The sequence below is a fragment of the Crinia signifera genome, chromosome 1 (assembly GCF_055691185.1).
Source record: "Crinia signifera chromosome 1, ASM5569118v1, whole genome shotgun sequence".
NCBI lineage: Eukaryota > Metazoa > Chordata > Amphibia > Anura > Myobatrachidae > Crinia > Crinia signifera.
Genome location: NC_139217.1, coordinates 147,408,680 through 147,434,810, shown reverse-complemented (window position 1 = coordinate 147,434,810; position 26,131 = coordinate 147,408,680). Strand labels below are relative to the sequence as shown.

At 44.1% G+C, this 26,131-nt stretch overlaps 2 long non-coding RNA genes across 2 annotated transcripts in view; both read left to right on the top strand.

The window, feature by feature from the left end:
• The window catches only part of LOC146061726 (uncharacterized), a 105,497-nt gene that overhangs the window by 58,403 nt on the left and 20,963 nt on the right, over positions 1 to 26,131 (top strand). The gene's annotated exons all lie outside the window — the stretch shown is intronic.
• Positions 15,045 to 16,432, top strand: LOC146026645 (uncharacterized). The gene is made up of 4 exons (XR_014454512.1): positions 15,045 to 15,096; positions 15,753 to 15,825; positions 15,958 to 16,042; positions 16,149 to 16,432. It is a non-coding gene; the product is annotated as an uncharacterized LOC146026645 (long non-coding RNA).

The window sequence follows — 26,131 nt, the reverse complement described above, 5'->3', positions numbered from 1 at the left end:
ATTGAGCAGCATGGCCCTCAAGATAGTAGAAATAGACTGTGCTGCACACTCTATTTCTACTTTTGATTCCAATGCCGCAGGCCCACACATCGGGATCGTATCACAATCGGGTTTGTGTAAACATGGTGTGATTTTGACTATTTGCTATGCGATTTTGACTATATAGTCAAAATCGCACTGTGTGTACACAGCATAAGTCACTATGGGGCAGATGTATTAAGCTTTAACAAGAGCGACGTAAGCTGTCCCAGCGCGACGTAGTCCAGGTAAGTGTCTTGGCAAAAAAACAAACCGACACCCGAATCCAGCCGGACAGGGAGACGCACGGTACTCTGTGTACATCGTGCGGCTCCGCCTCCCGAATGCCGCTATTGGCCGCCTTGCGGCCTAGCGGCCAATCAGGAGCCGCTAGGCCGCAAGGCGGCCAATAGCGGCATTCGGGGGCGGAGCCGCACGATGTAAACAAACACCGTGCGTCTCCCTGTCCGGCTGGATTCGAGTGTCGGTTTGTTTTTTTGCCAAGACACTTACCTGGACTACGTCGCGCTGGGACAGGTGAGTATGGTTTCCTTCCACAGCTTCCCAAATGGATTTCGTCGGATCCGGATGGCAACGGCGACAGCGACGGTCGACATGGAGCCAGAAGACGACACAGGACCAGAAGACGACGACACAGGACCAGGACATCAGGGCTACCTACGGAAAGAAGATAGGTAAGTATTAGTATATGTGGGCTTTGTATGTATTAAAGTTTTATTTTAAAAGTGTGTCAGTGTGTTTTGTGTACTATTTTTTTAACTGTGGAACTACAATTGCCAGCGGGCCCTTTAATGCCCAGCAGGCTGGGACTTGTGGTTCTCCAAGTCCCAGCTTGCTGGGGAGGCTTGCTGGCACTTGTAGTGTCACAGTAAAAAACAATAGTTTAATCTATTTTTTTACACCATAATCAGCCCGATGCCCACCGCCCAGGGGCATCGGGGACAGTACCAGGCTTCAGCCTGGTCAGGTAAGTCCTGGAGGGGGGGACCCCTTCATTGGGGGGGTCCCCACTCCCCCAGGGCCCCTGGCCAGGCTGACTGGTCGGTAGGGTTAATGTTTTGGCCGTGGGACCTTATATCATAAGTGTCCCCCGGCTGTGACATTACCCTGCTGGCTGGTTGTGCCTGGGGCTGGTTCTTGAAATACGGAGGACCCCTAGTCATTTTGTCCCCCGTATTTTGGGAACCAGCCCCGGACCTGGAGCCTGGGGCTGGTTGTTAAAAATCGGGGAACCCCTATTTGTCGGGTTCCCTGATTTTTAATTACCGGCCCCGGCTCCTTCAGCCTGGTGCTGGTTACAGCTGTGGGGGAGACCCCACGCCGTTTTTTTTTTAAATTTATTTATTTTTCTTTTTTTTTTTACACACTGCAGCCTGCACGGATCTGACTGATCCGTGCAGACTGCTAGAAATAATTCGTATTAGCAGCCGTATATATGGCCAGCTAATACGAATTGTTACACCATCGGAGGGTTACAAAGCAGTCGTATCTGACTGCTTTGTAATTTCCCCTCCGGAACACGACTTTGCATACGACTTAAACAGTCGTATGCAACCGTAGGGGAAATACCAATACGAAAAACTAGGTTTTTCATATTGGTAAATTTCCCCCAAAGTGTCAGTGATGGCTGAAGAATGTATGTTGTATAGATAATAACCTGACATGCATGTAACATTACAATGAATTAAGGCACTTGGAATTCATGCGCTGTATTTAAATTTTATATTAAGAAGATTGCAATGCCATATAACCAGTAACCAGAGCTATAATGAGCACACATGAGCCCTGTGACACGACCCGTGTGCGTGTCTACACAAGAAGCTGTGCATATACATTTCTACAAAGCTGCACATTCTGTGATTGCTCGTGGCTGCATTCATATTGTTTAACAACGCATCAGCTTTCTGATTATTGGAACTTGGCTTGCACAGTGTATCACAGAATTGAAACAAGCAATATAGAGGCAATTTTGCTTACAGCAACATCACTGACATTATATGTATATTCCAAATGATGGTGATTAGTGTAGACAGCCGCAGGATGATCAGTACCCTAGAATAGATATCTCCACTAATGCTAATACAAATGCAATAATCAGATACTGTATCTAATGGGTCTGGGGCTGAAGATGTTCAAGGGCCTCTTATGGGAAGTAGAAGAGGTGAGACGAATGCCATGTAGTCATGTAGAACCCCCTACACTATGGGTGAAATGTTATACGGTGGAGAATCAGAAAATGAGAGATTTGCTAAGAAATCACCAGTTTTTTTAAAGCGGCAATCAATTACACTGCAAAATCAAACCGGTTTTGCAGTGTAAATGATTGCTGCTTTAAAAAAATATACTGAAGATTTCTTACCAAATCTCTCACTTTCTAATTCTCTCACCCTTTTTCATTTCACCCTACAGGTGTATATGTCCCAATGTCTCCCTAAATATATAAAAGTACAAAATTTGCATAAATGTGAAAAATAGTAATTCAATTTTAAAACTTATGAGTTATGGCCAACCATGTGGCCAGCTGGCAGCTGGTGTATGGTGATTATCATGCTGTCATGATGATGGTGGGCTTATTTTTATGTGGTGGCCTGGAGCTGAATCTCCATCCATCCCATTGCGTACATCTTCTAAAATATAAGTAATGCAACTTTGTCGATCGACTGGGAATATCAGAAGAGAAAAACTCTCTAGTTCTCTTTAAAGAACATAAAACAAAACTATATATTGACTAAATTCAAACAGTCTAATAACAATTTACCTCATAAATTTCAATCAATTTAGTCTACACATGGCATTTGAATGGAATCTAAGTATTTTATTGTATCAATTTGTTCCTTCCATCATAGACATAACTAACATTAATGTTTCAAATTTTGCCATCTTAAGCAGACTGTAATAATAAACACTTTAAAAACCATGGAATATAATCAGTAAAAACTATGATTGAGATTGATAATCCCATCTGATTTAATCTTTTTTTTTTACTTGTTTCTCACTAAATGAATTAATAATTACATTCATTTGTTGCAGCATATGATCTAGATTCCCCTGGGCAGGACATATAATTATCATATAAAGAAAAAAAGAAGAAAAAATGCTTTAATTACGGATATTGAAGATACAATAATAAACATTTTTAATATACTTCATTAACAGATATATGAATTGCTCCCTACATATTTCACAACGCAATTTAGTTAATATATAATTATGTACATCAGTCCAGCCTTTGAAACTTTCAATTTAACTTTTCTACCCCTGACACACATACATTCACTGTAGGACAGCTATTTTAAAGGACATCAGACAGTGTAGCCAGCACTTAGCATATTTGGACCATATGTTTTAACCTCTTGAGTGGTATGCCCGGAAATTTTCCAGACTCAGCTGTCTCTTGTGGCCTCCCTCCCCCACCCCCCTCCGCTCCCCTGCCGCCAGCCACCATTCACTGTTTGCATCAGTGACGTAGGCAGCAGGCTTGGGGATTGTTGGCGCGGCTCGGGGGGATTCGGGAGAGTTCAGGCACCCGAGTCCTCCCGAGCCGCCGCAAAAAATCCCAGAGCCTGCCGCCTGTGTGATGACTGAAAAGCGGCAGGGGGAAGCGGCAGCAGGGGAGCTCCAGGATACTAATGCCGGAGCAGAGGTGAGGGGGGGGGGGAGTGGAGCTGAGGGGGGGAAGGTGGGGGCAGCTTCCTACTATCTGTGGTGGGTTTTGCTGGGGCAGGACAAACCTGCCCTAGTAGGTTTGTCCTGCCCCAGCAAAACCCACCACTCAAGGGGTTAAATACCCAGAGTCTTCATGGGAATGGGTGTACCCGGAAAGTACAGTAAGCGGTGAACCAGTTATCTACAGTAACTAAGGCATGTCTAACTATTGGTGTCGACCTATTGACTGTCTGACTAGACATTGTCTGTTAGCCATCTGGAAACCTTGCATACAAGGGGATAACTAATTAATTGAGTGCCTCATACTAATTGTTTGATCCAAGCCATACTAAAATATGCTATGGCTATAGGAGACACATCATTAGTTATTTTGTGAGAACATCAGACATTTTAGTAACCTGCAGATTATTCATGATTATAATGGAATCACAATGGAAGAAGCCGGTCAATTAGACTGTGGCTTAGAGGGCACTGTGTGCAATCTCACACACACAGATCTGCTCATGCGCAGTACAGTTCCTGTGCAGATTGCATAGCACCGGATATGTAAACCATCGGGTTTGCAAACATATCTGCATTAGGTGCAATATTATCAATAATATTTCATTCAGAAGTTTTTACTTGACACACTGAGCATGAGTCAGATGTGGATGCAAATCATCAGGTCTGTGCTGAATCATCGGTCAAAGCAGATCTAATGATCCAAATGGTCAAGACGGTCAATCAAACTGTATCAAATTCCACATTGAAACTGCCATCACAAAGCCTATGGGCCAGATGCACTAAGCTTCAAAAGTGATAAAATGTAGTGATTAAACATTCAGCCAATCAGCTCCTACCTGTCATGTCACGGACTGTGTTTGAAAAATTACGGACATGAGCTGATTGGCTTGCTGTTTATCACTCTCCATTCTATCACTTTTGAAGCTTAGTGCATCTGGCATGATGTCTTTTAAGGGCGGTTACCAAGGTCTCACCAACTTCCTCTCATGCAGTCTTCAGCAACTTTGACTTTCCTGTCACCAGGGGCGTAACTCTATATTCAAAGGCCCCATAGCAAAAGTTTGTAAGGGCCCCCTATTTAGCAACTGATAAATATATGTAAAACATTAGTTTAACAGCAAAGATGGGCCCCCTGCAGCTCTGGGCCCCATAGCAGCTGCACTCCTTGCACCTCTGCTAGTTACGCCCTTGCCTGTCACACATGGTACTCCTTTTTATCCACTGTTTCTGCCAAGTGGAACTTGGCTAAAAAATATTAAATAAGTTAGGTTTTTGTTTTTAAATAATTATCTGTTCTCTCACAAACATTTTTCAGCGATGGCAATAACAAGCTATTTTTGACAAAAGCTCTTGCAAGTTTCTAAAGCAAAATACAAAGAAACAATGGACAATATAATTATGTGACAACACTGAGCTGGAAAAAAATGAAACAAAGAAAATGTGTACCCACTGGCGTGGAGTTAATCACCAATACAATATTTAAATGATCTTGATACTTCGCAATCACAGTGATTCAGAATCTATAAGAAACTCGAAAACAGACAGACCATTGTGCATATTGTTAGGTAAAAGGGAGATGGTTTATTTTCTCAAACTTTTTGTGTAAGTTCTATATTTAAATATTGTATTGGTGATTAACTCCTCACCAGTGTTTCTTTGTTTCACTCTGTATCACTCGGCTTTTTGGTGAAGTCTTTTTTGTGTTACCTTGGGTGGAGGTTTAACTTTACGCTGTGCATTCTGTCTTTGTCACTGAGCTGAAAAAGCAAAACAGAAAATTCAAATGAACAATTTATACTGTATCTATTTATTCCTTTCAAAGAATGCACATAACTTCCACATTCTGAACTGTCAGCAGAGAAGGCAAGGCCTAAATAAGCAGAGGAGAGAGGAAAACCTGCATGCGGTTATAATGCCAGTGATTGCTATGCTGGTAGTCAAAATCCTGGCACCAGAATCCAGACTGGTGGTCACAACAGTGATGCCGGGATCCTAACTTACTAATGTGGAGATGCTGACGCTGGAATTCTGAGAGCTGGCATCCCAAACGTAAATATGCCAGGGAAGTGTGAGTGGATGGCCCAGATGCAAAAAATATATATTGGGCCCCCTTAATCCTGGGGGGCCTTGGTGCAATGCACCTGCATTCACCAACGGTAGTTCTGCCTCTGTGCCAGGGTATGTTAACGATAGGCCGTCAATGGGTTAGATTTTGGCAGCAGGGAGATAGGGCTAGGGTAGGAGTGTGTGTGTGTGGGGGGGAGGGGTAAGAGTTAGGCTGTGGGAGGAGGCTTAGGGGCTAATGGGGAGGGTTATGGTTAAGCTGCAAGTGAGGAGGGTCAGTGTTAGGTACTAACTGGAAGGGTAAGGATCAGCCTGCAGGGTTGGAAGGGGGAGATAGGGTTAGCGTGCAGATAGGGAGTGATATGAGTGTAGGTGGAGAAGGTGAGTGTACTTGCCCAGCCCTTGTCAGGACTCTGTTTAGTGGGAAGCATCTGTCATTCTTTGGAACGCTGGCATCCTGTCCACCAGTGCAGCATATTGAAACCAGCAGAAGAACCATCTGCTTCACCCACTTGTGCTCCGCAAACAAGACCTCATAGACATCCAGCACTGTACTTGGTCCATAGCTGCCTTTGAGAGATATCAGGTGAATTTATGGCAGCACAATTAGGGTGGCCAATCCCAGGATCTAGATCGGCAGGATCCTGGGATTTGGCCTTAAAAACGCCAGTATTTGAATCCTGGGATTGGAGCTTCCAATCCCAGGATACCAGGATAGGCCTGCACATGTGCAAATGTAATGCCTGGCAGTGCTGAGAACCATCCCAGATGCTGCCTGGCATTTGGCTCTGTGGCTGTATGCAGCGAGACCTGCTGTCAGAACACAAAATGGATTATCAGCTTTGTACTGCCGCCCAGGAGTGCCGGGGATAGCCCTGGACTTCAGCTCTGGCACTTTGGTGGCCTCAGGGGGACCCCACTCAGTGCTGACCAGTTAGGGGGTAATGCCACGGCCACTTATTTAAAAGTGAAGTTTGGCTGTGGCATTACCTTACTGGAGCCCGATGATGATTTAAAAATACAGGGACCCCTACGTTTCCCCCCTGTATTTTTGAACCAAGACCGGTCCAAGAGCATGTACTTTATATTACAATCAAGTCACAGGTTCTCAAAGTCGGTCCTCAGAACCCCACACAATGCAGGTCTCCTCACAGAATCAAGTGAAATAATTAGCTCCACCTGTGGATCTTTTAAAATGTGTCAGTGAGTAATGAGTGCACTTGTGCACCTGCCAGGTGACCTCTAAAACGTGAATTGTGTGGGGTCCTGAGGACCGAGTTTGAGAACCCTAGCATTATGTAATTAACTTTTTTAGATGTTTATGTGGTCCATATATGTAGCTGTAGCTGTTGTCAAATTGCTTACAAAATCATTGGAAAAAATATTTGGTTGCAAATAAACATTTTTAGGTTTATTACTCTTGCTATCTTCTACTATAGAAATAATATATTAGTATAGGTGTATTATATACTATAAATCACATTGAATCACATCGGAACTTTGCAAGTTCTTATAAAAATTAAGGGGGTAGTCGAGCTGGGGGAGAGTGACTGGCTGTGATAAAGGCGGCGTATGCACAGCACATAGTCTAGGTATTTTTATCAAATTGTACACGGATAAGTCTGTGCAATGCTCTCTCACAAGCTCTGTCTCTGCATGCGATACTTGGTACTTCCATGCAATGTAATCAGATTTTGCATTGTGGATTGGGCCGATATCACAGCACATCCATACCTCAGATGCGGGTGGTGAGAATTCGGCCCTAATGCTGGGTACACACCAGGACGACTAGGGCACAATTCTGTCAATTTAGATCCAATTCCGACCGGTTGTATGCAGATTGTATGTACTTTTGTGTGTTTTTGTCATTTATTTGATCCGATTCCGATCCGATGCGCGTACACGCCACTCGTTTGGTCGCATCTTTGGTCCTACGTGCTGCAGGTAGGATCCGGCAATCCCAGGCCGACCGACCGTCAATCGTATGCAGATCGTGAGTGTTTTTTGCCGCCTCCGTCATCCGTCCATTGGTGCGTCCGTCGTTTGATCCAGCCTATTTGAGTGGCATTTCCTAAACACTCCTCCGGCGCCATGTTTTTCCACATAGCAAACAGTACTGGCGCAGCAGTTGGACTCTCCTTCTTGTCTCATCTCCCAGAACAACAACCTGGTATGTTTGCACTCCCAATGCTCTCCTATGCATGCCCACTGTTGCCACCAATGTATATAGTGTGTATAGAGCACTGTTTTGGCAACCGTGCACCCGACCATGTCACTGTTTGCTCGGGTGGGCCCCATGTGTGTGTGTATAGATATAATTATTGTCCACCATTGCAGTATTCCATGCACTCCTCTCTGCTAGGCCCCATTCACCTGTGTTTGTGTATATATAGATATATACATATAACCATTGTCCACCATTGCAGTATTCCATGCACTCCTCTCTGCTAGGCCCCATTCACCTGTGTTTGTGTATATATAGATATATACATATAACCATTGTCCACCATTGCAGTATTCCATGCACTCCTCTCTGCTAGGCCCCATTCACCTGTGTGTGTGTGTGTTTGTTTGTGTATATATACATATAACCATTGTCCACCATTGCAGTATTCCATGCACTCCTCTCTGCTAGGCCCCATTCACCTGTGTTTGTGTATACATATAACCATTGTCCACCATTGCAGTATTCCATGCACTCCTCTCTGCTAGGCCCCATTCACCTGTGTTTGTGTATATATAGATATATACATATAACCATTGTCCACCATTGCAGTATTCCATGCACTCCTCTCTGCTAGGCCCCATTCACCTGTGTGTGTGTGTGTGTTTGTGTATAAATAGATATATACATATAACCATTGTCCACCATTGCAGTATTCCATGCACTCCTCTCTGCTAGGCCCAATTCACCTGTGTGTGTGAATAGCAATCTGCACAATAAAATATATAGTGGTTTTCATAAAAGGTTATTAACATTTTAAATACTTAAAACATAGGTAAACTAGTAACTATAACTATAAAAATTTAAATATGAAACAAAACATGGATATAACTATAACTATAAAAATTTAAATATGAAACAAAACATGGATATAACTATAAAAATTTAAATATGAAACAAAACATGGATATAACTATAACTATAAAAATTTAAATATGAAACAAAACATGGATATAACTATAACAACTAAAATGGTTTTATCTTTTTACAGTCCCAATGTCCAACGCAAAGGAACAAGAATTTTTAGAAGGGTTTATTGAGAAATATCGTTCCCATGAATGCCTGTGGCGATCAAAATCCAAGGAGTATTCGAACAAAATGAAAAGAACCCAAGCCTTGGAGGACTTGTCTCGCTACAGTCTCCCATTTCACCCAGAGGCCAATGTAGAATGGGTGCGGAAATGCATCCAGAATCTGCGCACGGTGTTCTTAAAGGAACACAAGAAGGTGGAGGCTGCAAAGAAGTCTGGTGCTGGAGTCGACGAGATGTATCAAACATCGCTCTGGTACTATGACAGGTTGACGTTCACCCTCAGCCAGGAGTCGATGAGGACAGGAGTAGTCCTGATGGTCGAACAGGAAAATCAAGAAGTCACGGCGCAGGAGGAGGAGAATTCGCAGTCTGCATCGGTGAGTCTATTTGTTGGGCTATCTAATTGATTCCTCCTGCCAATCCACAGCCCCCTCCCCATTAAAGTAGGCCATGTACTCTTCCCTCACCTGTTTGTCTGCACAATAAAATGTATAGTGGTTTTCATAAAAGTTTATTAACATTTTAAATACTTAAAACATAGGTAAACTGGTAACTATAACTATAAAAATTTAAATATGAAACAAAACATGGATATAACTATAACTATAAAAATTTAAATATGAAACAAAACATGGATATAACTATAACTATAAAAATTTAAATATGAAACAAAACATGGATATAACTATAACTATAAAAATTTAAATATGAAACAAAACATGGATATAACTATAACAACTAAAATGGTTTTATCTTTTTACAGTCCCAATGTCCAACGCAAAGGAACAAGAATTTTTAGAAGGGTTTATTGAGAAATATCGTTCCCATGAATGCCTGTGGCGATCAAAATCCAAGGAGTATTCGAACAAAATGAAAAGAACCCAAGCCTTGGAGGACTTGTCTCGCTACAGTTTCCCATTTCACCCAGAGGCCAATGTAGAATGGGTGCGGAAACGCATCCAGAATCTGCGCACGGTGTTCTTAAAGGAACACAAGAAGGTGGAGGCTGCAAAGAAGTCTGGTGCTGGAGTCGACGAGATGTATCAAACATCGCTCTGGTACTATGACAGGTTGACGTTCACCCTCAGCCAGGAGTCGATGAGGACAGGAGTAGTCCTGATGGTCGAACAGGAAAACCAAGAAGTCACGGCGCAGGAGGAGGAGAATTCGCAGTCTGCATCGGTGAGTCTATTTGTTGGGCTATCTAATTGATTCCTCCTGCCAATCCACAGCCCCCTCCCCATTAAAGTAGGCCATGTACTCTTCCCTCACCTGTTTGGCTCGTGCACTCCCTGTGAAGTGTTGTGTTGGGGTTTGCAAGGAGGATATCTGCACTACCTCCTCTGGCAGATCTTGGTCTTCTTGGAGTGCTGTGCCTGTAGCCCTTTGCTGTGTGGCTTTTCTGCGGAGCAAATTGTGCAGGACACAGCACGCCGTGACAACCCAGTCAATTTTGTCCACCCTCAGGTTAATGGCAGTGTGGAAAATGCAAAACCGGCTAGCCAGGATGCCAAAAGCATTTTCCACAACACGCCGTGCCCTGGATAGCCTGTAGTTGAAGATCCTTTTGTCATGGTTCAGGCCCCTTTGCGCATATGGCTTCATGACATGCTCGTGCAGGCCAAAAGCCTCGTCTGCCACAAAAACAAAGTTAAGCCCCTGTTTAGTTTCCTGGACAGACGGCAAGTGAAGGGTGTTCGCTATGAGCCTTTCGTAGAACTTTGTGTCCTTGAAAGTGCCACCATCCGATGCGCGGCCATTCCTTCCTACATCCAGGAAGATAAACTCATAGTTCACATTAACAACAGCCATTAGTACAATGCTAAAATAGCCCTTGTAATTAAAGTAGTAGGAACCACTATTGATAGGCTGGGCTATGCGGACATGTTTGCCATCAATGGCTCCACCGCAATTTGGAAAGTTCCATCGCTGTTCAAACTCCTCTGCAATGACTTTCCATTCATTCACGCTGGTAGGGAACTGAAATTAGAAGTAAATAGAATTGATTAGTAAACATGTTCAATTTTTTTACAGCTTGGTGACTACCCACCTGCAACCCCAGACCTATCTGTCCTATCTGATAATGCATGCACATCGAGCGAAGCTCCTACTCCGGCACGCACTCCGCCACCCACCCTGGAACCCACTCCACCACTCCCCCGTGCCAAAAAAATGCGTGGCAAAGGAAAAAAAGGAGAAGCAGCAGCACACGAAGAATTTATGATGCGGGCACAGCGAGTCCTGCAAAGAAACCCGGACAAACATGACAACTACTTCACTTATGTGGCAGAGTGTGTTCGAAACATGGCTCCGGACCAGCAACTTACTTTTGAAAAGTTATGCATGGAGTTGGTGTATAATGGCAGTTTAGGGTATCTCAACAGTGGCACTAAAATAGTTGGCATGGGTAGTGCACCAGACACACCACTGTCATTAGAATCACCAGTGCCTACTCCGCCTGCCACCGTACCAGGCCAGTCGAGCACAATTCCAACACATACCCAGTCAACACCTACACAGCCTTCTCAACCCCCCCAGTACCATCAATTCTACAGTTCTTTACTGATAGAAGACCCAGAGTCTCCTGTTTTTGAGGATCTGTCTTAAAAAATAGGCTATTTTATCATTTACCATCGACATGGTCTCAGCTGCAGGTATGTGATGGCCACTGCTCACATGGCGTATGGCGCACATCAATGGGGCCGGGACCATTGCATCTGCGCCATGCGCCATGTGGGCCGCAGCCTTTACATATCTGCAGCAGACATCCTCTGCCACACAAGGGCCACAGTGTCTTTTTTTTTTTTTATATGCTGCTACCTGTACCTGCATTACCAGAGGGAGAACAGGATTCTCCTCAATCTGGAGAGCAAACTCCATTTATTGCCCTTTTGTCTTTGCCAATAGTATGGGGTACTGTGCGGCAGACATGGTCTCAGCTGCAGGTATGTGATGGCCACTGCTCACATGACGTATGGCGCACATCAATGGGGCCGGGACCATTGCATCTGCACCATGCGCCATGTGGGCCGCAGCCTTTACATATCTGCAGCAGACATCCTCTGCCACACAGTACCTTATCCCTACTGTTGTAAGGGCCTGTTTCAGAAGTTACCAGAGTGTCTTTTTTTTCTTTTTATATGCTGCTACCTGTACCTGCATTACCAGAGGGAGAACAGGATTCTCCACAATCTGGAGAGCAAACTCCATTTATTGCCCTTTTGTCTTTGCCAATAGTATGGGGTACTGTGCGGCAGACATGGTCTCAGCTGCAGGTATGTGATGGCCACTGCTCACATGACGTATGGCGCACATCAATGGGGCCGGGACCATTGCATCTGCACCATGCGCCATGTGGGCCGCAGCCTTTACATATCTGCAGCAGACATCCTCTGCCACACAGTACCTTATCCCTACTGTTGTAAGGGCCTGTTTCAGAATTTACCAGAGTGTCTTTTTTTTCTTTTTATATGCTGCTACCTGTACCTGCATTACCAGAGGGAGAACAGGATTCTCCTCAATCTGGAGAGCAAACTCCATTTATTGCCCTTTTTTCTTTGCCAATAGTATGGGGTACTGTGCGGCAGACATGGTCTCAGCTGCAGGTATGTGATGGCCACTGCTCACATGTCGTATGGCGCACATCAATGGGGCCGGGACCATTGCATCTGCGCCATGTGGGCCGCAGCCTTTACATATCTGCGGCAGACATCCTCTGCCACACAGTAGCCCGTACTTATTGGGAAAGTTTAAACTGGGTCATACATACTTAAATGTTTATATATAGTGTGTGTTTTTGTACAATATCTTTTATATATGGTATTATAATATATTTGTGTTGACACAATAAATCTATTTACTATTTTACATGTTTTACATATGAAAGGCCTAAAAAACCTGTTTCTGTCCTAGGCCTAAATTATAAATAAAAATATTTTGTTTGCACAATAAAGTGTACAGTGTATTTTTCATCCTTACCTTGCAATACTGGCACTGCAGCACCTTCACAATGGCTTTGCAGGTCTCCGGGATGATGAGGCCCAAAGCTTGCGGGGAGATGAGGGATCCAAACTTTAGGTCAGCAAGAGACCGTCCTGTCGCCAGAAACCTCAGGGTCACCACCAGCCGTTCCTCAGCAGGGACAGCCATGCGATACTTGGTATCCTGCTTCTCGATGTGGGTAGTCACCAGACGCAGCAATTCCTGGAATGTGGCATCATCCATCCTCAAGAAAGTACGAAAATCGTCTGGGTTATTTTCCCTGATGTCCCTGAGCAGTGGCATGTGCGAACGAGTCTGACGCTGAAGTAGCCACTGCTTTGTCCAGCATGATCTTTCTCTCCTGCGCTGGGCTCTCTGACGCCTGAGCTTCAGCACTGCATAATAGAGCAGGTACTATTGCTGGTGACTACCCATCACTGCATTCTCCATAGTGCAGGGTTAAAAGACACTTTGTAATGGCAGGCAAAACAAAGTAATGTGTAAATAGCTATGTCCAGCGTTCAGCAGGTATAAACCAAGCCTCACTAGTAACAAAGCAGAAATATACTGGTTTAAAATGGCTGCTGCTATTCCTATCCCCCTCTGCTAGTCCAGCCCCTTCATTCAAATTTCAAAGGCCAATCTGACGACGGTCGCATGTGTTCTTGCAAAAAAACAAAAACCAGTTATCCGACCGTCTTAACGACCATCGCGGGCGCATCGGGATCGGATCTAGATCGTTCCGCAAAAAAAACACATTTTTTTGCTAATCGTTTGCTGGGGACTGCCTGGGAGCTCCCGGGAAGTCCAAGGGAAATCGTTCCATGGTCGTCTATCGGTCGTATACGACGGTGGTCGTCCTGGTGTGTACCCTACATTAGTTTCAAAGTGCAACATTACTTCTCAACCTCCTTCAATAAAGTACTAGTGTCCCGACTTTTGGGATTAATATTACTTTTCAAAATATGTGAACCATCCCAGTTTTTAAAACAATTTATAATTTTCAGCATTTTAGAGAGTAGCTATTACATAATAATAATATTAATAATAATAGATAATGACATTTATTAAAGCATGCCAGCTGGTAGATTTTGTCAAAATCTTTGTGCCTCTTGCCAAATAACAGTGAAAGTGAGAATTGCAAGGAGTGGAATCTGTCACCTGTAACAGTCAATAAAAAGGGAGATTTTCTAAGCAATTCCTTCACTTGCTATAACTATATTGTGGTCAATAGTGGTTACGTAAAGCAGAAAAAATGACACAGTCGCAGTGAGCTCACAATACATCTGTCTTGAATTTCAGAAGAGCCAGCTCTAGCTGTATATAAATTGATGCCGAATATTCCCATGAAAAGTCTATTCCACACTCAAGGGACAATATGTGAAACGGGTGTGCCATGATCACTTTCCACACTCATTTATTTGACAAAGTTCCCAAGATGCTTATTGAACGGAGTGAAATGAGATAAGAATTGGCAGAGTTCAGCTAACTTAATTGGATCTGTTTCTAAATCTCGTTATGCTATAGACAATTATAGAACATGAGTATGTGCTCAACCACTCTGTATTTCCAGGCTAAATGCTTCACAAATAAATATATAAAATAGCTCAATTGTTAAATATTTAATTTTTTTCACATACACACATATATATATATATATATACCCAGACCTCATAAGAACATTGGGTTTAATCATTAAACACAATGTTTCTATCCCATTCAACACTGTTTATTATTTTCCCCTTAAATATTTATGCTCTTATTATAGCAACACTATTATCCCCATTATCGGATTGGGGAATGCATAGGTGCACTCTATAGAATGTTAGGTATACTAGCACTTAGGACACTTAGTTGCGTGACTTGGCCCTCTATTATCTATATCAGCCGATTATACGGCTCCCTGCACTTTCACTTTAAATTAGAATTCCAGCTATCCACATTACATCTCATACCCGGTTTTTGCACTCCTTCCACTGACCGGATAGGACGGCCCACATTCAGGGTATAAATTAGGTCCACCCTCCCATAGTCCATTCATTCTGGAAAAGGTGCAGGAGAGTTCAGTTGTGCTCACCAAATTCTGGTAGGTTACCCTTTGATATATCTGACAATTGTTTATGCTATTATGCTGTTGTAATTCCTTATGCTGTTGGATTGTGATTCACATATCCATTGTCTTTACTATTGTCACCCTGTTCATATGAATATACTGTTGAAATTTATACATTGGTGAATCACATAGCCATGTTGATTATGTGGATTTATGATATATCCAGCCATTTCATCTGGATGTAGTCATTTATATCATGCGGAGGTACAATATTGTTATGCCGATATTTCCAGGTACTAACACTACAAATGCTTTTGTAATGTGGCCGGTACTATACTGTGCTTATATAAATCGCCCAGCCATGCATACTTTATTGGACCCGTAAGATATCAGGTTGTCCTCTGTTATATTAAAGTTGTCCTTTTCAGATGCCATCATCATTGAGGTTTAGTGATTATACTATCGTTTATAGCCTCTATGATGGTATTTTGACCCCTTAGTTGTGAGTTAGAGTCTTTTATGGTCTTGGGCATTCTCCCGGTTATAATTGTCTACTCAGCCTCACTTTTCCCTGAGCTAGATTTGTTATTAGCACATGACCCCACCTAAAGTAGGTATGGCCAATGAATTGTTAGCATTGATCTTGTGCTAGGTGACCTTTTGACCTTTAATGGTTCATCTATCTATAGGTACACTCCTCCCCCTTTTTTCCAGCGCCCTATTCTGCCAAAAGGGCCCTTATTGAAGGCCTGTCTACATTGGGTATGTCCATTTACCTTATATTCGTTTATGCTTTCTCTCCTCCTCTTCATTATCCTCCTACTTTTGCTCCTCCTGTTATTGTGGTAGAATTTTGCTACTTGTGACTCATGAGACACATGCTCTGGTTTACAGAATTTTACAAAGTCCTTTCCGAACTCTGTTTGATTCTTACAAAGAATTTTAAAAGATTGTTTTTACAACATACCGCATTCTACCGGTATGTATTATATATCATATTTCTCAAAATTTCTGAAAGAAAAAGTTTTAATATTCTGTGTGATATATATATATATGATTCTTATGGCATTCTGTACCACCCACAGTGTACCCCTGAGGAAGTCTCTTCGGAGACGAAACGCGTCGGGTCGTTTCCTTGCGGTTCACAAGAATATGAATTTGTAAATGTCATACATTTGTATTTTTAATAAATGTGATTGAATTATTACTCTACCTATCTGCTTGAAACTTGAGCACACAATAAGGTGGTGGGAATTCCTACAGCGCCCTCTACATCTTTTTCTCGTGTCTTGTCCCTCATCTCCCACTAACAGGGGGGATTTTGTAGAGGTTGGCCGCTATCTAGTATTGGAAGCGCATTCAGGGTCAAACCCCCACGTGTATATATATATATATATATATATATATATATCGAGGGGAGAAGTTCTGCGTCAGCAAAAAATCAGAGTCGGCACTCTCCAATAAACGTATAAATTTTTAGTAAAAGGAATACATCACAAATGCTCCAAAGGTCATCAACGTTTCATGGCCCAACCGGCCATTTCTTCAGGATGTGGGCTGCGGGTAAAGGGTGTGCAGGTGCCAGGGTGCACACCCTTTACCCGCAGCCCACATCCTGAAGAAATGGCCGGTTGGGCCATGAAACGTTGATGACCTTTGGAGCATTTGTGATGTATTCCTTTTACTAAAAATGTATACCTTTATTGGAGAGTGCCGACTCTGATTTTTTGCTGACGCAGAACTTCTCCCCTCGATATTGACTTTGTCAGTAAGGCACCCCCACAGCTGATACCCTTCCTCCAGAGTGCCAAAGCTCTTTGTATTTATATATATATATATATATATATATATATATAAATATATATATATATATATATATATATATAAATAAAAATATTTAACAATGCCAGAGTCTACTGGAGCATGCAAACAGGCCCACCCCTCCAAGCCACACTTGATTGTAGATGAGATGAGGCGGTAAGGTTATTAAGTTACCCACAAATAAAGAAACAGAGGATATTACTTTTGCGGTTTTCTCTCTGAGTAGTAGCGCATGCAGGGGGTACCAAGGTTTGGGGGTCAGTGGGGAGGGGAAGGAGCCAATATGACACGACTTTATTAGAATTGCACACTTTTGTCCCTGCTCTCTCCTTAGTTATTGAGAGGCTCATTGAGAGGGAAACTTGCAGACTAAAGTGAAGCTTAATTACTTAAGTGACTTGTGAGTTGGAAACTGAAGCATGTGAGTTATCTTGCACTCTGTCTGTCTTGTATTCTTTATCTGTCTTTCTGTATAGAGACTGTAATTTTGAGGGAGAAATCTGAGTGTGATTTTGGTTGTGCCTGTATCTGTATAGTGTATTGTTACTAGGTGTGAACAGATACTAGAAGGAGGAGCTAAATCTAGGTGTCAAGGAAGATTAGGGGAGGAGCTGAGTGTAACAAGGGCCTGACATACTATATAAGGAGGGGCAGAGCTCATTTGGGAGCTTGCTCATTGAGAGGGAAGCTTGCAGACTAAAGTGAAGCTTGATTACTTAAGTGACTTGTGAGTTGGAAACTGAAGCAGGTGAGTTAGAATACTGAAAAGGTGAGTTTGAACACAGTCTAAATTTTCATATTCTATTTTATTGTAATACATTCATCTTCTTTCTATCCTATTGTAACCTGTTGCTCAATTTTGACATTTAATTCATTTTATCTATATTTTTTTCCAACATTGTATTTCATTTTACTCATTCACTATTATTTTCTCTTATCTTTGCCACACATTTATCGCACCCTGTTTCCCTCTTCACGCCTGCTCACATTTGCCTCACTCCTGACCTTCTCTGTTCCCTTCATCCTCTCACTTGTTGTTTCATACTTAATTGGATTACTCAATCAAACTGATTTTACCCACTTGTCTCCTCTCTGACAGTAGTTCCTTGCCTGTTACCTTCTCTCTCACTCTGTTTTCTACCACATCATCGCAAATCTACTACAGACGCTGTCTGTCCTCCCAAATCCCTCTGTCTGCTTTCACTAACCTACCCTCTCACCTTCGGTTCCTCATGGCTGTTAATCTCTCAACTTCACTTTCTCCAATTGCTCCTCCCCCTCCCATCCCATACCTATCCTGACCACTCGCCCCCGCACCCCACCCTCCCAACGACCCCCCCTAGCTTCTGCAATCCCAAAAACCTTATCCACATAAATACACAACCCCCCCCCTCTTTCCTGTGCACTATGGAACGCCAGATCCATCTGCAACAAACTCCCTGCCATCCATGACCTATTCATCTCTAGAGCATTCCACCTCCTTGCTATCACCGAGACCTGGCTCTCCACCTCTGATTCTGTCTCTCCAGCTGCTCTCTCCCATGGTGGCCTCTCTTTCTCTCACACTCCCAGGCCTGACGGTCGCCAAGGTGGCGGTGTGGGTTTTCTCCTCTCAGCCTCATGCACCCACAGTGTCATTCACCCTGAACCCTCTCTCCTTTTCTCCTCCTTTGAGTCTCACTCTATCCGTCTATACTACCCCTACCACCTCCGTGTCGCTGCAATCTACCGCCCCCCTGGCCCTATCTCCCAATTTCTTGACAACTTCACCGCCTGGCTTCCACACTTCCTCTCCTCTGACCTGCCATCTGTCATTCTTGGTGACTTTAACATCCCCTTGGATAACCCCGCTGATCCTGGCACCTCCAAACTCCTCTCTCTCTGCTCCTCTCTTGGCCTATCTCAGTGGACTACCTCTCCCACCCACATCCAAGGACACTCCCTCGATCTTGTCTTCTCTCGCTCTTGTTCCCTTACTGACTACACTATCTTGGCTTTTCCTCTTTCTGACCATCACCTCATCTCCTTCTCCCTCACTGCTTCCCCCTCTCCTACCCCCCCTCCCAAGCGCATTGTCTCACGGCATAACATCAACACACTTGATCTTGCTGCCTTCTCAAACACGCTGTGTCCTCTTCTCGCCCCAATCGCCCTCATGTCCTGCCCGAACCTCGCCGCCTCCCTCTATAATGACACCCTATCTTCGGCATTGGACTCTGCCTGCCCTCCCTCCTCTATCCCCCTTCGATGCTCCAACCCCCAACTGTGGCACTCGCCTATCACCCGATTCCTTAAAAAGTGCTCTCGCACTGCTGAGCGCTTCTGGAAGAAATCACGCTCCCTTGCGGATTATCTCCATTTCAAATTCATTCTTTCCTCCTTCAGCTCTGCCCTTGCTCTGGCCAAGGAATCCTACTTTAAGTCCCTCATCCTTTCCCAATCATCCAATCCCCGAAGGCTCTTCGCCACCTTCAACTCCTTGCTCTCCCCCCCTCCTCCAGCTCTTCCGTCCTCCATCGTAGCCGCTGATTTTGCTACCTACTTTTCAACCAAAATCTCCTCTCTCAGGACTGCCATCACTGCTGCCATGACCTCACCCTCTCCCTCCTCCCCTCCTACATCTCCACTCCCCTCCTTCCAACCCCTGTCCTCATTTTACCCCACCACTGCTGCTGAAGTCCACTCTATCCTTCAATCCGCTTCTCCCTCCACCTGCCCGCTCGATCCTATCCCCTCCAATATTATCCGTCGTCTCAGTCCGTCAGTCTGCTCTCACCTGGCTCACCTCTTTAATCTTTCCCTATCCTCTGGGATCTTCCCTTCCTCCTTCAAACACGCTCTTGTCTCCCCAATTCTCAAAAAAAAACAAATCTGGACCCCAACTCTCCATCCAACTATAGGCCCATCTCCCTCCTCCCTTTTGCCTCCAAGCTCCTAGAACGTCTGACCTATAATCGTCTCCTAAGCCACCTTAGTGCTAACTCCATTCTAGACCCCCTCCAATCCGGGTTCCGCCCTTTACATTCCACTGAAACTGCCCTGACCAAAGTCACTAACGATCTTCTATCGGCTAAATCCAAATGCCTCTTCTCTATCCTCATCCAGCTTGATCTGTCGGCTGCCTTTGACACTGTTGACCACCCTCTCCTGCTCAACACCCTCCGCTCCTTTGGCATCACTGGCACGGTCTTCTCCTGGTTCACCTCATACCTCTCCGATCGCTCCTTCTCCGTCTCCACTCCGAGCTCCTCCTCTCCTACTACCCCGCAGCCAGTCGGTGTTCCCCAAGAGTCAGTCCTTGGCCCTCTCCTCTTCTTCCTCTACACCACCTCTCTGGGCACCCTCATCAGCTCCTATGGTTTTCATTACCACCTTTATGCTGATGATACCCTAATCTATCTCTCCTCCCCCGACTTATCCCCATCACTCCTGTCCAAGGTCTCCGAATGCCTCACGGCCATCTCAGCCTGGATGACCCAACGCTTCCTGAAACTAAACATGGCTAAAACTGAACTTCTAATCTTCCATCCCCCGAACATCCCCTCTTCTCCCTCTATCTCCATCAGCATTGGTGAAACCGAGATCACGTCCGTCGACCAAACACGCTGCCTCGGTGTCATCATTGACTCCTCCCTCTCTTTTACCCCCCACATTCGTGCTCTCTCACAGTCTTGCCGCTTTCACCTACGCAACATCTCATGCATCAGACCATTCCTCTCCACTGACGCGACCAAAATTCTCATTCACTCCCTTGTCATCTCCCGCCTTGACTACTGCAACATCCTTCTCTCTGGGCTACCTCTCACCCACCTTGCACCTCTCCAATCCATTCTTAACGCTGCTGCTAGGCTCATCTTCCTCTCCCGCCGCTCTACCTCCGCCTCCCCCCTCTGTCTATCTCTTCACTGGCTCCCCATTCCTTTCCGAGTTCTCTTTAAACTCCTCACCACCACCTACAAGGCTCTCTCCTCCTCCACAGCTCCCTACCTCTCTTCACTGATCTCTATCCACACTCCCTCCCGTCCTCTTCGCTCCATCGCTGACCGCCGACTGACCTCTCACCTAATCACCTCCTCCCACTCCCATGTCCAAGACTTCTCTCGCGCTGCCCCCCTGCACTGGAACAACCTCCCGCCACCCATCAGGCTATCTGATTCCCTTACCTCCTTCAAGCGCTCCCTCAAAACCCACTTTTTTCGACTAGCCTATCCCTCCTCCTAACCTCTTTTGATCCTCCTATCCTGCCTCCGTTCCCCTCCGTTCCTACTTATCCTATTGTATTTCGTTCGTCCAACCACCTATTTTTAGTATGTTAACTCTTATGAGTAGGGTCCTCCTTCCTCACGTACTCACCCTACCTCATTACCTCACCTGTGCTCCTGTCCTGTTCTTCCCTTCCTCTACTTCATCTTCAGTCTCCTCAACAGTTTCCACAGCTACTTCTGAACTGATGCTGATTTTAGTTCTACCAGCTATACCCCTATTTATACTGTATTTTTCAACACACCCTGTACGTTACCTTGCAATTAGTTTTTTTTTGTTTGCTATGTACGGCGCTGCGGACACTTTGCGGCGCCTTATAAATAAACGTACTACTACTTAGTTATATCTTGTCTGCTCTTCTCCCCATCTACAACAAGGTGCTGCTGTAGGTAATATGTGTGTGTATAGTATATTTACATGTATGTGTGTGCAGGGGCGTAACTACTATGCAAGGGGTGCAGCTGCTGGGGCCCATCTTTGCTGTCAAACTAATATGTTTTGCATACATTATCTCCATCAGTTGCTATATAGGGGCCCTTACAAACTTTTGCTATGGGGCCTACGAATATCTAGTTACGCCTCTGTGTGTGTGTTATGTGTTGTGCTCTGCATATGTTTGTTTACAGACTTGTTTTGTTAGTTTAAATGTGCTTTATTATGCAGCACATGAGATAGGCAAAGATTCCCGCTTCATGCATATGTGCCTGTCATTCATGCTTTCCCTTTTTGAATTCTGGTGTCTTTCCCTTTTTGAAGCTTTTGAAGGCCCTTAACCTGGTTCAATCACAAATGCAAATTCCTTCTCAAATGCACAAAACCATGTGTAGCAGTGTAAAAATAAAGCAGTCAGTATTTTCATTGCACAGAAACAAAATAACTCCCTTAAATCTATCTCTCTGCACATGTTACATCCAGGGCCGGATTTGTGCCTAGGCCCGTGAGGCACCGGCCTCAGGGCGGCACCAATTAAGGGCGGCATGCAGGCTGACATTCTGTTAAATGGCAGAGCGGGTGGGCAGTGGCAAGTGACGAGCGCCGCCGCCCCCCCCCAGACATGAATTACCATATGTCGGCGGCAGCGCCGCTCGTCACCCGCCACTGCCCACCCACTCTGCCATGCACATTACATCACCGCTTAGTGGCTGGGTCCGACGGTCCCCCTGCGCGTCCGGAAATGGCTCAGGCTCACTGCTGCCGGCTCCAGCCCATTGGTTACTCTACACACACACACACACACACACACACACAGTCTATTGGCTGCTGTGTATCCAGCAGCTGAGCTGAGCAGCGCGCAGATCCTCCCTGCACTCAGTTAGTCACAGTGTGTGAGCCGGAGAGAGACTGATGGAGACACTGTGCTAATCACTGTACTAATAAGTGCCTCCCTCCCTCCGGGTCCTCCGTACAGTGAGCAGTCCAGAGTGCTTAAATTTTTTTTAAGGTGGGCTACAGTTACATTTTAATGAAATATATAAATAACAATGTATATACATATATGATTACATTAAAATAGGGGGGGGGGGGGGCACAAAAATTTTGTGCCTAGGGGCAGCCTGACCCCTAAATTCGCCTCTGGTTACATCTGCAGTGCACATGGTTTTGTCCATTTGAGAAGGAATTTGCCTTGGCGAGTGAACCAGAATAAGGGCCTTAATGCATTGGGCCCATAGGGAGAGTAATGCCCCGTACACATGGAGCAACTGAGCCTCCGTGCTGAGCGATTCAGTGTCACTCAGATTGCTCAGCACACAGCGCTGCACCAGCAATGTGTGCTGAGCAATCTTGCACGGCCAGTGCCCTCTGGAGCTGATTGGCTTATTGTTTTTCTCCATTTTATCACTTTTTGAATCTTAATACATCTTGAAACATCTGACCCATATTGTGTTAGAATTGTGTATCTAAATATGGTGAAATTTTTTCCAAAAAAATAAGGAATAATTTACTAATACCCCTTTCACACAGAAAATGAATTCCCAGGTGAAGCAGTTCCACCCGGGAATTTCTTTAATTTTTTTTCTGTGTGGAAGGGTTGATCTGGATCTTAAACTCCGGGTCTCCGACCCTGCAAAAGACCAGGGTTGGGGGCCCGGAGTTTAAAATTCGGATCAACCCTTTCACACAAAGCCCTGTGTAATAGAGCAAATCTCTCGGTCTACATTTTATACACAGAGATTTCCTCTCCTGTGTGAAGGGGGTCTGACAGCGGCAGCTGAATAACCCAGCGCTGCAATAGCCGGGTAATTACCGGGTTTTTCAGCCACCACTGTCTGAAAGCGGTATGTGGTGCTTTTCATTGGTTTGGGCCACTAGATTGGGCTGACAATGCTGTTCTATACAAAACAACCCTAGTTTGAAAAGTGCTGCATAGTAAATTTAGCTCCTGACATTCAGCTTCCAGCTGGAAATAAGTCCCACAAAACATTTTTTAAACAATATTCTGGAGATTACAACTAGATGACTCATAACAGTACAATGATGTTTAGGAAACTAAAGACCCCGCATAACATATGTTGTAATTCTCACTGAAAACAATCTGAATCATCAGAGTGCAGACTGATGATTACGGCATATAAGAATGTATAAGACTGTAGTTGGTTAGTTAAATAGTAATATACTGTATTTTCTTTAGAAGATTTCCAGGGTGAGATATTCATCAAAGCACATAATGATCTTAGCAATTAGTTTCAACTGTTAAATATAGATTTCTGAAATCTGCTGCTATAAAAAATGTAACATGTACACAACATACTCTAGAATGTGGTGTTCTGTATTCTGTTCAGTGTTCCGTTATTTCCGGTGTGTTGGTTCTTTACAAAAGAATACTGGTGCAGAACACTTTGGGGGTTTTGGTGACTGCTAAATGCTGGGAATCATTATTAAATTCTGCTAGCATATGCATGATAACGTGCTAGCTAGATTATTAGCAGCAATTCACTGTAGAAAATACACCATTGTTCTGTACAGTATAAAGAAACATACATACTGTATAATGTTTAATTCAAGTACTCTCTGGAATATGGTTCCTAGAGGAGTAAGGGCTTCCCCCATCCCAGGCAATGAGACACACTGGGGTCTCCCCATGGCCAGTCCATCCCTGGTTTTAAGATAAATGTGTGATAGTTGAATTAATAGTTTATCACTGGTCAATAGGCTTAAAGGTTCACATAATGTATGTAACTGTTTGAGAAGTTTGTAGCCCCATAGTGCTAGCCAGGGAATGATAAGTGGGTCTCAGGAATGAATTGACATACTGTAGTAGTGGGCAGAGTTCCTGGCAGTATCAGGTGGTGAAATACCCTCTCATGTGCTTAAAATTTAAATTTCCAACCACTTTTTCTTCTTCACTTCTTTGAGAACACAGATAATTACATTAATGTCTGCCAGAAAATGGAGCATTGGTGCCATAATCACAGGAGGTACACAGTGCACCATACCAGACTAGGAGGTACACAGTATACCATTTAACATAGATAATGTAATGAAAAAAAATACTAAAGGGACAAACACACGGTGTGACATTAACTACAGATATGGACTATATAGTCTGGGAGTTTTCAAACTGTGGGTCCTGACCCCAAAGTGGGTCCTGAACTTAGCAAGGGGTCGCGACTTCATGTCGCTGACCATCAGGATGATAACTTTTCAAATCTCAGTCAGTGATTCAAGGAGTCTGAAAAATCGTTTAATTGTCTGTTATGTTAGACTCCTCCCATCATTTAGTGCCTCCATAGGAGTGTGCACATTGAGTGTTACCGGTGCACAGGCACCCTCTAATGCTATGCCCCACCCTTATGAACCTCCCTGCCACTAGCAGTACCAGCAATAGCTTTTACCGAAGACTTTTAGAATTGTATTCTATTAAAAGAAGCACCCATCAATCAATTATGTGTGTTTTGCATTGTTACTTGTACTAGACCATAGTCATATCACTACATATCTGCATCATCCATATACTGTATGTTTTTTACTTTATTTGCATGAACTGTTACAGAGAGTAATTAGAGTAATTATATTAAAACTGAAATAGGCAGGAGATTGTGGTGTGGCTTTATATTGTAGTGAGTGCCAATAGATGATGGTAGACACGACTGATTGGCAATGTTAGACACACCCAATGGGCGGTGTTAGACATGCCTAATAGGTGGTGCACCCCCTAATAAAATGTGCTGCGCACGCCTATGAGTGCCTCCACAATGCTGCCATGTATGTGCTGTCTGCTGACATGGGGTTCCAGAGCAAAATAGTTTGAGGACCCCTGATATATTCCATATTGGTGGAAAACATAGTACATCACCCAACAAATTTACCATGATGGAACATAGGTGCTGATATTGGTCAAACCTTCCAAGCTGCTGTGTGAAGTGGGGGAGTTGCTCCCATTGAAAGCTAGGAAAAAAGAACAATATAGGTACACAGTGCTATTCTGAGGAGTAATTACATACCATGGGATATTAAAATAATATTTATTTAATTAATATGGTCATGATAAAAAACATGATTATAAGGCAAAAAAAAGGCTAAACATAAAATAGGCATGAATGGTACCATAGTGATTAAGCAGTCTCTCACATTGGTGTTGAATTTAGAAATACATAGTCTCGTTCCTATATTTAACGTTGAAATCCTGTTGGCAGTACCCTCAGATGCAGATCTCAAACACTTACTAGTGTAGATTCTCAGCTGTTGGCTTATTGGGAGCAATGAGTTCCTGAAGTGGAGAATTCTTTGGAGAGAGGGATGCCCATATGAATGAGGGTTCCCAGTGGATCCTGTTGAAGCTTGCGGTCCTATGTCTGGTCCGGGACAAATGGCTCAAACTTGTGTAATGTTGTCCATTAGGATGGTACACACCAAGGAGAGGCTGGTAGGTTGGCACAACTGATGCGTTTCGCCAGTTATCCTGGCTTTATCAAAGGTCCTTTGAGTGTTCTCATGGTCGAATCCCCTGGCCCTCCGCCCCATGCCCCCCGCCCGTAATCTTGGT